Source organism: Bufo bufo, chromosome 9 (genome assembly GCF_905171765.1).
Source record: "Bufo bufo chromosome 9, aBufBuf1.1, whole genome shotgun sequence".
NCBI classification, from domain to species: domain Eukaryota; kingdom Metazoa; phylum Chordata; class Amphibia; order Anura; family Bufonidae; genus Bufo; species Bufo bufo.
In genome coordinates, this window is record NC_053397.1 from 168,224,359 (window position 1) to 168,239,083 (window position 14,725).

The window sequence follows — 14,725 nt, forward strand, 5'->3', positions numbered from 1 at the left end:
TTGGTCTTGCAGCTCAGCCGCATTCACTTGAATCGGTATAAGATGCGCCTGGGCCATGTGACCGATGAACGGGATATCACATGGGCTTAGGAAGAGACATAAGCGCTTGCAGAGTGCCGTGGCCTTCACAAAAAGCTGATAGAGGGGGTCCGACTTCAGAACAGATATTGATGACCTATCCTGATGAAAGGACATCAATATGAAAATCCTGGAGAACCCTAGCCCAGGGCAGGTTGCCAGAATTCTGCTGCACTTTCATTAGTAACTTTGCTTGACTATTTATTCGCTTTTGATTTTCCATATCCTCTGCTTTTTCTTGTAAGACCTGGTTGTAGAGTACAGGTAATATCAGCGGTGTACACCATATCCTTCACTTCAGTAAGTCTACGCTCTACCTCTTGTTGTATGGTCTTATTTTATCAAAGTCATTTTTGTAGTACAGCTGAAAATCCCAGTCCGACCAGAGTCTAATGACCCAAGTAATAACATAAAAGGGGAAGGTGACTCAATGGGTTCTTTCCTGTTTAACCTGTAGCCTTAGCCCTTCTGACCCTTTCCAAATGGAAGGAACTAATTTTTAAACCGGCCGACAAAAGGTGGCGCCCTAGTAGTGATGGACAGGGATAAATATATGAAAGAAATAGAACGTCAGCTTAGTGATGAAACAGTGTACATAAAACTACAAAGAGATCCTACTAGACAAATTTCTGAAAAGATTGATGAGGTACTAAAACATTACTAACACCAAAAAGTGATAGATGACACTGCGGTTACCTTCCTAACCAAAACAAATCACATCACACCTGTCATATATGCACTACCTAAGGTACACAAAAATCTGTATAATCCGCCGGGGCGACCGACAGTCGCCTCAACAGATTCAATTCTATCTCCATTGTCCATCAATTTAGAAAAGGTGTTGACCCCAATGATTAAAAAGACCAAGTCCTTACTATTGGACACCTCAGCATTTCTCAAGCTCTTAGAAGGCCTACCAACATTATCCCCTAGGACCATTGAAAAGGGTCTGACAGCCGTCAGAAAGTTACTTGACACAAATACAATAGACACAAACTTAATAGAGTTCTACATGGACTCATTACAATTGGTCCTGATGAATAACTTTTTCTCGCCCATATTCATTGGGGGACACAGAAACCGTGGGTATAGCTATGTCCTCTAGGAGGCGTTGACACTAGTAAAAGCTGTTAGCTCCTCCCCTGGCAGCTATACCCCCTCCAGCCTGGAGAGAGAGCTTCAGTTTTTTCTAGTGTCAATAGGAGGCAAGACCTCCCTGCTCTGCAGGGATCTCCTGAAGATTTTTTCCTTTCTTTTTCAGATGGGAAAACAGTGGACGCCTCGCCACCCTGTGTCCCGGGGTCGAGTTGCGCCAGTGCCGGTCATCCACACTGCTGCCTCCCCCACAGAAGACAAGGTGGACCAGGGCAGCCTCGCTCCCCTGCATCCCGCCAGCCAAGGGGTCACCTAGGTCCGGCAAAGAGAAGACCCTCCCGCCATACCAGACGCCTGCTGAGGAGGTGACCCTGCTGGAGAAGGTGACCTTGGGGTCCACTTAGGGAGCTCCACAGCCTACCCTCCCCCTTCTTCGCCGTTGGTAATCGGGCACATAGGGGGTTAATGACATTAAATCACAGCGGGCGACCGTGCGCACCGCTTTGGTCGGGTGTAGAGTAGATGCAGAGTGCCTCCGAATAACGCAGGGTTGGACCTCTGATCTCCCTTTGTCTCCGCTCCCCAGCGCTAATCATCCCCTGAAAGCGAGCGCCTAAGAGTGCGCCGCTCTAGGAGACTAACACCATGATCGGGTCCGGGCACTGCAGAAATCTGGCCCCGCCTGATCACTCCGGCCAGTGCGACATTCTGCCTGCGCAATCCAGCCCCGGCTTGCGGCCTCCTCAGCATGCGTGCACAGCGGGCGCATTTCTCTGCGGTCCGGCGCGACCTCACTTACAGTGATACGCCGTGTCTGGTAAACGCGCTGCCCTTCGACCGGCCGCGGCATGCAGTGCTGTCCCTGGGGTTCTTAGCATTGTTGGTACTTTAGGCCCCGGCTTGCGGCCTACTAGCCCGCACTTCACCCAGGGAGGGGGGGCAGTCTGGCGCGAATTCTTCCCGCCTTGCCTTCCCCTCCCCTAGTAGCTCACAGAGCCCCGCCCTCGGTTCAGGCAGTTAACCCTCCTGGACAGCCATCTCTTGAGGCTGGCACAGGATTTCATGGGTTTCTATCTGCGGGGCTTTAATGCTGAGGGTTTCACTCCTCTGCCTCTTGGCCAATTACTAGTGTTGAGCGCGAATATTCGAATTGCGAATTTTTTTCTCGAATATCGCAATTTCGAGATTTCGCGAATATTTAGAATATCGTTCTATATATTCGCGAAATCGAATATTCGTTTTTTTTCTTTTTTTTTTTATTATATTTTTTTCTTTCCCACTTCCCTAAAGTTGTTCTTACCTGTCCTTTGGATTCCTGGCTTCCTGGCTGCTCCAGTCAGTGGCGTTTTCAACTTACTGCTATATTCCATATTAGCTAAATTACAATCTAATCTATATGTGTATTTTACGAAATTTCGCAATAGTCGCAATTGCGATGCGAGTAATATAACACGAAATATTCGCATGAAGATTTCAACTTAGCACTGCTATACTCCATATTCTAGCCTAATATGGAATATAGCTGTGCTAAGTTAGCACTGCTATATTCCATATTAGGCTAGAATATGGAGTATAGCAGTGCTAAGTTGAAATCTTCATGCGAATATTTCGTGTTATATTAGTCGCATCGCAATTTTGACTTTTTCAAATGTTCTTAATATTGCTCTACTTTCGTCTTTTAGAAATTTCGTAATATTGCTCTAACTTCGTCTCTTAGAATATTACGAATATTCTAAAAGACGAAGTTAGAGCAATATTACGAAATTTCGTAAAATACACATATAGATTGTAATTTAGCTAATATAGTGCTATAATCCCTTTTTTTTCCTGTAATTTTTTTTGCCTCTTCTGAACTTAAGTTTTGTAAAATATGTACACTATTAAAAATTATTACTATAGCAGTATATTAGCTTAAATACAATCTATGTGTATTTTACGAAATTTCGTAATATTGCTCTAACTTCGTCTTTTAGAATATTACGAATATTCTAAAAGACGAAGTTAGAGCAATATTAAGAACATTTGCAAAAGTCGAAATTGCGATGCGAGTAATATAACACGAAATAGTCGCATGAAGATTTAAACTTAGCACAGCTATATTCCATATTCTAGCCTAATATGGAATATAGCAGTGCTAACTTAGCACAGCTATATTCCATATTAGGCTAGAATATGGAGTATAGCAGTGCTAAGTTGAAATCTTTGCATTTTCCGTTTGTATATGTATTTCGCCATAGCGATCTGCACCTACAGGCAGGTTGTGCTGACCCAACCCCTTATTTTTTTCTTTGTAGTATATATTGGAGGCGTGGCGATCTCCTTGGAGTCATTGCACACCTGACCAGTTAATCTGTCCTTGAGGCTGGTTTTAAAGTCAGTATAAAACTGAGTCTGCTTGTATAGAACCTACCATTAGCCATTTGGCTCCAGGAGAAGTATATGGTGGGTTCAGCATGCATGTTGGTACTTGCATCCCTGGATCCGATGAAAGCTGTAATGGCACCGGACGGGGTTACAAGCAAAGTGTGCTTGGCTTGCATGCTGACCTGCATTCCCTGGATTTTATGTGGCTGTCATGGCCCATGAACAGGTAGGAACAAGAGTTAGGGACCACTCATGAGACAGCCTTGACGCGGTGAGTGGCTTACTATGCTTTGGCCAAAATATAAACCAATGTCTCATCCAGCATGGAGGGCAGAGTGCTGGATGTAGTGTGCGATCACATTTGCATTTTCCATTTGTATATGTATTTCGCCATAGCGATCTGCACCTACAGGCAGGTTGTGCTGACCCAACCCCTTATTTTTTTCTTTGTAATATGGAATATAGCAGTGCTAACTTAGCACAGCTATATTCCATATTAGGCTAGAATATGGAATATAGCAGTGCTAAGTTTAAATCTTCATGCGACTATTTCGTGTTATATTACTCGCATCGCAATTTCGACTTTTGCAAATGTTCTTAATATTGCTCTAACTTCGTCTTTTAGAATATTCGTAATATTCTAAGAGACGAAGTTAGAGCAATATTACGAAATTTCGTAAAATACACATATTAGCCTAGCCATAGTCATTAGCATAGGAACGTTGCCTTATACTATCAAGATAAATTTTCGCAATATGCGAAAAAATAATTTCGCGATAATTGGAATAATTGCGAATATTCGATTTCGACGAATATAACACGAATATTCATGCGAATATTTGCGAAATATCGCAAAATCGAATATGGCACCTCCCGCTCATCACTACCAATTACCACCTGAGCAATCGTGGGCATCTCAGTTTTAAAAAATTTAATAAATAAAGTCCATTCGGGTCCTCCCCCCTCAGTCCTCATCACTGCAGGAACCCCCCGTCGGTATCAGACTGGGCCCGGGGCCTATCACAGTCAGAGGAGGACCCTTCAGTTTTCCATTCACCCTCCGGGGTCAGTTTGGTTGATAAAGCGCTTTCTGCGCAATCCACTGGTACATCTGGATATTTCCTTTCACCCTCTGGGGCCGTTTGGTTGCCAAGCGCTGTCTGCGCAATCCAATTGTGTGCATCCGGACCTTCCCAATCATGCTCCGGGGTCGTTTGGTTGATAAGCATCACCTGCGCAATCCGACTGTGTACATCTGGATCGTCCCAATCACCCTCTTGGGTCGTTTGGTTGATAAAACGCTGAGTGCGCAATCCAGGTGGACATCCAGACCTTCCCAGTCTTCTGGGTCGTTTTGGTTGATAGAGTGATGCTTGCGCAATCCCATGGTGGACATCCGGACCCTCCCAAGCACTCTCCGGGGTCGTTTGGTGGATTAGCACCACCTGCGCAAATCCAATGGTGGACCTCTAGACCTTCCCACTCACCTCCGGGTCGTTTGGTTGATAAGCGCTGCCTGCGCACTCCAATGGTGGATCCCCGTACTTCCCAATCTCCCTCAGGGGTCGTTTGGTTAATAAAGCACCGCCTGCGCAATCCGGTGAGTGAACCTGTTGAAGTTCCCTTTCCACCCCTGGGTAGTTTGGTTAATAACTCCCACCGACGAGCCTGCGTCTGCCATGGGCAAGTTTCGGAGGGGAGACTGTACAGAGCAACCCAGAGCAGCATATATTCCTCCTCGGTCACCTCCACACCCCCACCCTTCCTCCCTAGGGTCACGCTCAGACGCACCCTCCCCCCCTGGAGAGGTTCGGTCTGAAAGGGGGGATCAGTGTTTCAGTCCCTGCCGTGATTCAGGTGCAATCTTCCAAGATGGCGTCAGAGGTAGACAGCAGTACTTGTCGTATGCATTACCCCCTTCCTTAGGCGGAGTATTTGCACTACTACTGGATGCAGTACTCCCTTGGATATTACCTCCCTCTATTGGGGTCTAACACTAGAACTGTTTCAGTGCCGGCAGTAGGCTTTCCTCCTTTTAGTAGCTGGCGGAACTGGATTCCCACAGGGGACAGCACTTACTGTAGGTCGTTAGCCTTCTTCCATAGGTGGCACTATGGCATTATCCCTGGTTCAGTGGCTACTGTATGTTTTACCCCCTTACGTAGGTGGGGTATTGATACTGGACTCTCCTTATGCCTTGCCTTTTCCGTAAGAGGCGTATTCTCTCTACTTGGATTCAGTTCCTGCTAGATGCATTGCTGCATTGTCATCCTTCATGGTGGAGTATTACACTATGGCCTCATGCACACGACCATTGTGTGCACCCGTGGCCGTTGTTCCGTTTTCCGTGATTTTCTGCGGACCCATTGACTTTCAATGGGTCCGTTGAAAACTCGGAAAATGCACCGTTTGTCATCCGCCTCCATGATCCGTGTATCCTGTCCGTCAAAAAAATATGACCTGTCCTTTTTTTTTGACGGACAACGGTTCACGGACCCATTCAAGTCAATGGGTCAGTGAAAAAACACGGATGCACACAAGATTGGCATCCGTGTCCGTGATCTGTAGGCTACTTTCATACAGACAGATCCGAAGATCCGTCTGCATAAAAGCTTTTTCAGAGCTGAGTTTTCACTTTGTGAAAACTCAAATCCGACAGTATATTCTAACACAGAGGCGTTCCCATAGTGATGGGGACGCTTCTAGTTAGAATATACTACAAACTGTATACATGACTACCCCCTGCTGCCTGGCAACACCCGATCTCTTACAGGGGGCTGTGATCTGCACAATTAACCCCTCAGGTGCCGCACCTGAAGGGGTTAATTGTGTGTATCATAGCCCCCTGTAAGAGATCAGGGGCTGCCAGGCAGCAGGGGGCAGACCCCCCCTCCCTCCTGAGTTTTAATTTCATTGGTGGCCAGTGCGCCCCCCCCTCCCTCTATTGTATTAATATCATTGGTGGCCAGTGCGCCCCCCCCTCCCGTTATTGTATTATCATTGGTAGCCAGTGTGCGCCCCCCCCCCCTCTATTGTATTAATATCATTGGTGGCCAGTGTGCGGGGCCCCCCCCCCCCGATCATTGGTGGCAGCGGAGAGTTCCGATCAGAGTCCCAGTTTAATCGCTGGGGCTCCGATCGGTAACCATGGCAACCTGCTGCATTGTCTGTGACTGGCCGGAAGCTCCTCCTACTGGTAAGTGACAGATCATTAAGCAATGCGCCGCACAGAAGACCTGTCACTTACCAGTAGTAGGAGCTCCCGGCCGGTCACAGACAGCGCAGCAGGTAAGTATGATGCTTCTAATATTGCTAAGTAACCATGGCAACCAGGACTGCAATAGCTTCCTGCTGGTTGCCATGGTTAACGATCGGAGCCCCGATTAAACTGGGACTCTGATCGGAACTCTCCGCTGCCACCAATGATCGGGGGAGAGGGGAGGCCGCACACTGGCCACCAATGATATTAATACAATAGAGGGGGGGCCGAGGGGGCGCACACTGGCCACTAATGATATTCAAACTGGGGAGGGAGGGGGGTCTGCCCCCTGCTGCCTGGCAGCCCCTGATCTCTTACAGGGGGCTATGATACGCACAATTAAGCCCTTCAGGTGCGGCACCTGAGGGGTTAATTGTGCTGATCACAGCCCCCTGTAAGAGATCGGGTGCTGCCAGGCAGCAGGGGGCAGTCATGTACAGTTCGTAGTATATTCTAACTTGAAGTGTCCCCATCACCATGGGAACGCCTCGGTGTTAGAATATACTGTCGGATATGAGTTTTCACGATGTAACTCAAATCCGATGGTATATTCTAACATAGAGGCGTTCCCATGGTGATGGGGACGCTTCAAGTTAAAATATACCATCGGATTGGAGAAAACTCTGATCCTATGGTATATTAACTCCTGACTTTACATTGAAAGTCAATGGGGGACGGATCCGTTTGCAATTGCACCATATTGTGTCAACGTCAAACGGATCCGTCCACATTGACTTGTATTGTAAATCAGGACAGATCTGTTTGGCTCCGCACGGCCAGGCGGACACCAAAACTTTTTTTTTCATGTCCGTGGATCCTCCAAAAATCAAGGAAGACCCACGGATGAAAAAACTGTCACGGATCACGGACCAACGGAACCCCGTTTTGCGGACCGTGAAAAAATACTGTCGTGTGCATGAGGCCTATCACTGAGTGCAGTGCTTGCCGTAAGCATTGCCCCCTTTCATTGGTGGGATAGTCGCAACATTGCCCCTTCCACAAGTGATCCAATACCGTGGGGAATGAGTACACATCTTGAAAGCTGCACTAAAACTACGCCACGGCTATAGATGCCTTTGCTTCTTCTACAAGTGGTGCGTACCGAGTATCGATACACGTTGGTGCCCTGTATTCTTCTTCTAATGGTATTTCGGTGCCGCCATTGGATACTGTGGCTGTTTCCACGTTGTGTCCTTTTCCTTCGGTGCAGGTTTGGAGCATAAATGACAACCTCTCTCCTCAGGGGGTTGCCCAGCGTCACTCATGGGTCCTAGCGTCCCCTATCTCCATGGTCCGCCACTGTTCCAATGTGTCTCAACAATATGTAGTGCATACACCATGGCACGTAATATTGTGCTTACGTTCCAGCAAGTCGAGTGTTACACTGACTATATTCCCTATCCACCATTTCTGATGTGGGAAGTGGTTGTGCTGGCACTCTGGTTTAGCTTTGCAGCATGTTCTCTGCTGGTGCAGATTTTACGCTGGTACTAGTGTTCGCAGTCACTGCAGTGGGGCAATCCCTCAGGTAGTGGTTCTACCCTGACGCTGGCTTGGCGGTTGTTCCTGTTCAACGCCCTTCCCAGGTGGAGTGTTTAAGGTTAGCTCTCCGTCCCTGGCGCAGTATGAGACCATGGCTTCTACCGGATTCCTCTAGTCTGCCCCTCAGTTTGTGCTGGCGGGGCGCGCTGCGGCTCCTACGGTACGGGGGTCCTGGAGTAGCCTTTACGTACTCTGGCTCCCCCTGCACGGCTCCTTCGTCAGGTGACGGATTCTTCTAACGCTAAATTCGGTGGCGTACGCTGCATGGCCTCCTCCTAAAGCGGAGTATGGCACTGTAACTATCATCCGGTGGCTTCTTCTGTGTAGTGCCAGTCTCAGATGGGGAATGGGCTTCGCCCTGCCACTTTTTTCCTTCTGTTTTTTCCTTCTCTGGCTCAGGGTTCACGGCCACTCCGCAAACCTTGGTAGCCCCTACGTTACTACTTCCCCTCATCTACGTTGATGCAGGGTATTGGTTCTGTTTTTTTCTTCCAGTCTTGTTCCGGACCAACTTTTGGGCTGTGACGTTTTCCATATCCCCCCTTCTATTGGTCCTGGGTGTACTACCCGTATCCATAACTACCTCTCTAAAGACTCTACTAGTGACTGCCATGTCAGTCCGATGTAGTCATGCCTTTTCACTGCACATTCCGTGGCTAGACTACGAGACTCGCCACGCAAGGCTGAGCGGGGGTGCTGTCACGACTGTTGATGGAGTTTTTCATTCCTGTAACGGAACTCTCCTTCTATTCTCCTCGAGGCAGGGGTTTTGTTTCTCATCTTGGTCTGGTCGAAATTTCTGTCGTGCAGTGTTACTACACTGTCAATACACGGTCGCTGACGGAACTCCTTATCGTCTCTACTTCTACCTATCCAATGTATTGATTCCTTGGCTTGCGGTTGGACATGCCTCATTCAGGCGTTTTTTTCTCAGTTGTTTATCAGCCAGCTTCTCAGTCTCCCCACAAGCCTCTTCGGCTCAGTGGACCACTTACCGTTTCTGTGGAGCGCTTCCCTTTAGCAGGAGTGGATCCTACGGTTCTGGGTTTTTGGTTTAACCCTCGGTTCCTTGATGGGCCAGGTTCGGCGCTTGTATCCTTTTCCAGCGTCCTCTGACTCACCTCGCCCATAATACCTTCCTTTAGGGAATGGCACATACGGTTCCTCTGTACCGTCCTCTTTTTCCGTCTTGGGATCTGAACTTAGTCCTTTCAGCGCTCCGGAATTCTCCCCTTGAACTCTTGCGGGAGATGTCACTCCGACTCCTGTCCTGGACGGTAGTTTTTTTCTTGTGGCTATCAAGCCCATCAGACGGGTTTCCGGGTTGGGGCGCTCTCTTGCAGAGAATCGTTAATTTCTAACGATAATTTGTTTTCCCTTAGTCCTAACAGCAGCACAGATGGGGTTAACCACCCCCCATGGACTAATAGGACCGGCGGAATTTTTAATGAGCCCAAGTAATAAATTAAACACTTAAACCTCCCCTATAAAAGGAGGGAACCACCTCCAGCCCATTGTGTTATAGCAAGAAAAAACTAGTCTTACTAGGGTGGGAAATGTGTGCTGCTGTTAGGACTATTAACGATTCCCTTACGTCCTACCAGCAGCACAGATGGGGAGATAGCAAGAAGAACCCCTAGGGAGGGCCATCATGCCTGGCAGAACTAAGAATAGTCTGCCCAAAGGCCGAGTACTCAGCTAATCTGGCATCTAGTCTATAATGGGAGATGACTGTTGATTCAGAGCTCCAGGAGGCAGATTTACAAATCATGTCGAGCGGAAGAAGACTCCTCTCGGCAAAAGAAGTAGCTACAGCCCTCGTAGAATGGGCTTTTACAAACGCCGGAGGGTCTAGAGATTGGGAAACAAAGTATTCCCCATTAGCCTCCTTAATCCATTGACTGATGGATGGTTTAGACGCCTTACGGCCTTTAAACTTACCGGCAAACAGGATTAGAAGATTTTCATCTTTCCTGAACTCCTTGATCTATCCACATAGATCCAGAGGCATCTCGAGACATCCAAAGGATGTATAGCAGGTTCCTCGGAGGAGGTAGAAGGTCTAGAAAGAACCGGGAGGGATACCACCTGGTTGATATTCTGGAAAGAAGGAACCTTAGGCCTAAAGTACGGGAGAAATCTTAAAAGGACCCGGTATTGCAACAAAATTGTATAGGGCTCGTGCGCTGATAGAGCTTGAAGCTCAGAGACCCTCTTGGCCGAAGTCACAGCAAGGAGAAAAACAAGTTTCCATGTGACAAACTTGAAATCTACCTCCTCCAAAGGCTCAAAAGGGGGAGATGCTAACCCCTTGAGAACTACTGATAAATCCCATTGAGGAATGGGTTTTAGTACTGTAGGCTTTAATCTTTCAGCTCCTTTAAGGAACCGTTTGATGAGAGGGTCCTGCAAAAAAGACTTGTTGAAACAAGCTGAAATGGCTGAAACTTGAACCCTCAAGGTAGATGGAGCAAGGCCTTTGTCACGGCCATCTTGCAGAAACTGAAGGATGATGGGGAGGAGCGGATCTGAAGATGCCACCTCCTTTGAGGGACACCAAGAAGAGAATATCCTCATAATCTCTGAGTAGGCTCTCCTAGTAGAGTCTGCTCTTGAATGAGACTGCGTTCTCAGGACAGACTCTGAAAGCCCTTCTATTCTGGGAAGGGACTGATCAACCTCCAGGCTGTCAGGTTGAACCTGTGCAGATCTGGGCAGAGGTGAGTGTCCCATGACACCAGGGTCTGCCGTGGGGGGAGCCTCCAATAATGTCCCCGACTCATCTGAATGAGCTGGGTAAACCAGGATCTCTTGGGCCAAAACGGTATGATGGCTATTACCGAGGCCTGATCATGACGAATTTTCATCAATACCCTCGGTATCATGGAAAAGGGAGGGAAGATATAAGCCAGCCTGAACCTCCAGGATATTGACAGAACATCTATCGCCAGGGGGTTGTCCTCCCTGTAAAGGGAGCAAAACCTCTCCACCTTGGCGTTGAACCTTGTTGCCATAAGATCCACCTCTGGCATTCCACACTTGAGGACTATCTGCTTGAATATCTCCGGATGTAAAGACCACTCCACTGTAGGAAGACCGCGGCTCAACCGCTCCGCTATCATATTGAGGGAGCCTCGAATGTGGATCGCAGATAAGTGTGAAAGGTTCAATTCTGCCCAATCCAGAATCACACTGATCTCTGATAAGAGGGTAAGTGATCTTGTGCCTCCCTGCTTGTTGATGTAAAGTACCGCAGTCATATTGTCTGACTGGACTTTCACCGCTTTGCCCCGGATCTGAGGGGCGAAGTGAAGGAGGGCTAGCCAGATAGCTTGAATCTCGCGGAGATTGGATGAGAGGAGCCGCTCCTGAGGAGACTAGGATCTGTGCACTGGATAATCGTCTAGATGAGCACCCCAGCCTACTTGGGACGCATCTGTTGTCAATATGACCCAGGTTGGCTGGGTCATAGACTTCCCGTCTAAAAGATGGCTCCACCATCTGAGCGAATGCCAACTTTGCCAAGACAGGGAGTTCAGCCCGGCGGGGCTGCCATTCCATTTGGAGAGAACATCCGACTACAGCGGCCGGAGGTGCCATAAAGCTCAAGGGACTGCTTACGCAGACATGAGCCCCAACATCTTCATGAGAGTCCAAATTGGAACTCGCCAAGGCACGGATAGGAATTCTGCCATGTTCTGTATTCGGGATCTTCTTTCTGGAGTCAACTGGAGAGATCTCCCAACGGAGTCGATTATGAAGCCTAAATATTTTACTGAAGTCGACGGGCTCACGTTCGACTTCTGCCAGTTGATGATCCACCTTAGGCGGAACAGAAAGGAGATCGCTACATGAAGATGGTGGGTCAGGACCACAAAAGCAAGAGGCTTTTAAAAGTCAATTGTCCAGATAAGGAATGATGGTCAGTCCTTGGGAGTCTTGGCCGCCACCACAGAAACTACCACCTTGGTGAAAGTGTGAGGGGCAGAAGAAATGCTGAAGGGAAAGGCAACGAACTGAAGGTGTCTGGTGACACCTGGACCACGATCCTGAGATATTTCCTGGAAGCAGGATGAATCGGGATGTGCAAATACGCATCCTTGAGGTCCAGGGTTGCCGTCACATCTCCAGGATTGAGAACGTGAACCACTGACCTGATGGTTTCCATACGGAACCTTACGTATCGATTGAAGAATCTCAAATCGATAAACATCCGGAGAGCCCCCGACGCCTTGGGAACCAGAAACACTGGTGAGTAAATCCCTGCCGGAACCTCCTCCAGAGCCCCCTTGTGGATGTAATCCTGAATGTAAGCCTCCAGAACAGACTGCCTTGCGGCCTGTGGAAGTTTGGTTCTTATGAACCTGTCCGGAGACAGAGAAAGAAGATTGATTGAGTACCCCTCTGATAGGACATTCAGGACCCAGGGATCCGAAATCTCTCGGATCCAGATGTCCTTGAAGTGGGAGCGTTGACCTCCAATGGGAAGGAGGCAGGGGAGTGGGGAAGTCTTCTGGCAGGATGGCAGGAGTCATCCAAGAGCCTTGAGGAGGCCCGTAGTCAGGAGGTGGATTTTTTTTATCCTTGGCTCCTTCACGAGAGCGCCTCGAACCTCTTTGCTGCGCTCCCCAGTCCCTCCGGGCTCGACTGGTGGTCAGACCTACCACCATGGTTTTGTCTGCCCCCGCCCCCAAAAGGACTGTTGGGGAAGACTCTTCCCCTTTTTATCTGACAGGTCTTCCATAATCGTATCCAACTCTGAGTCGAACAAACGGTTGGGCTCAAAGGGAAGGCTACATAAATTATATTTAGAGGAATTGTCAGTGACCCAAGGCTTAAGCCACAAAGGCCCGCGGGCCGCTGACACCAGGGTCATGGTTTTGGCCGCCAACTTCAGCTGTTGTTGCGCTGTATCAGACAGTAAATCCATCGCCAGGTTGACAGTCTTGAAAGCCTTTTTAAGTCAACGGAACTAGGGATTCCCAACTGGTATTCTCCCAAGCTGGTATTCGCCAAGCCTTAAGCTGCTTATCTTCTGCGATCTGACGAGTGCAGGTACACTCAGCTTAGAATAACCGTTGACCGCCAGAATGTCGTCCCGAGACACCTTCTGATCCACATCCATCTGGTTCAATCGAGACCGGAGGAAGGTAGAACTTCTGTAGCAGCGATGGCCGTGGAAGCTGCAGCTGCCGTATAACCTCTCCTGAGTGTGCACTCTGCTTTTTTTGTCATCCGGAGGGTCCTCGCAAAGCATTGGCGGCCTCCAGGGTGGCAATGGCACGTCTGCAATTGCTGAAGCATACTGCACCTGGGGCAGGGTTCCGCCCTTCGGCGTCGCGGCTCACTCCACCTGAGCAGTGGGCGCTCTTGGGCTCGGGGGATTCAAGGTTCGGCCGCGCAGTGGTATAAGGCGGCTACTGCTCTCCTTACGCACACTCTAAATTTTGCCAGGTGCATACTTATGCATCGGCGGGCGCTGCCTTAGGCCGCAAAGTCTTGCAGGCAGCAGTTCTTAGTTGCCTGAAGGGGTGCTTGCTCCATGGGTCTGTGGTTTTCCCTCCCTGTGTCCCCCAATGAATATGGGCGAGAAAACGAGATTTTTGTAAAACTTACCAGTAAAATCTCTTTCTAGCTCTTCATTGGGGGACACAGCACCCACCCAGTATTGTTGTTCGGCCACAGTCGTGGCTGTTGCTGGTTAGAACCTAGTGGGGTTCTTAGCATTTTTGGTGTTCCACGTTGTTTCGTTGGTTTACTTGCTTCTCACAAACTGAAGCTCTCTCTCCAGGCTGGAGGGGGTATAGCTGCCAGGGGAGGAGCTAACCGCTTTTACTAGTGTCAACGCCTCCTAGAGGACATAGCTATACCCACGGTTTCTGTGTCCCCCAATGAAGAGCGAGAAAGAGATTTTACTGGTAAGTTACAAAAATCTAGTTTTTCTGTTTCAGGACAACTTTTTCCTACAGATCCAGGGTACCGCAATGGGGTCCAATGTGGTGCCCCCCTATGCAAATAGCTACATGGCAGAATTTGAAGATTCCTTTGTTTACCCACATGCGGATTTTGAGAATGTCTTACTATGGAAACGTTATATAGACGACATCTTTTGCATATGGGGGGGCCCCATTGGATTCCCTGTTGCGATTCCATACGTTTGAACTCAGTGTACCCGGAATTACAATTTACCATACACTATCATGTCAAAAATCAATTTCCTCGATACAATGGTCATAAAACAAGATGATGACACAATCATCACTGATCTGTATAGAAAGCCAACAGATAGAAACAATCTGTTGCATTATTCAAGTTTCCATTCTCCTAATACAAAAAAAAAAAATCACTCCCATATTCCCAACTGGAACGTGTACACCGTATAGTCAA

General features: G+C 48.4%; 1 protein-coding gene across 1 annotated transcript in view; it reads right to left on the reverse strand.

The window, feature by feature from the left end:
• Positions 1-418: 418 nt before the first annotated feature.
• Positions 419-14,725, reverse strand: part of RANGAP1 (Ran GTPase activating protein 1) — an 83,857-nt gene continuing 69,550 nt past the window's right edge. Inside the window, exon 17 of the mRNA XM_040407522.1 lies at positions 419-529. The gene's annotated coding sequence lies outside the window, so the exon portion shown is untranslated. The remainder of the gene's footprint in view (positions 530-14,725) is intronic.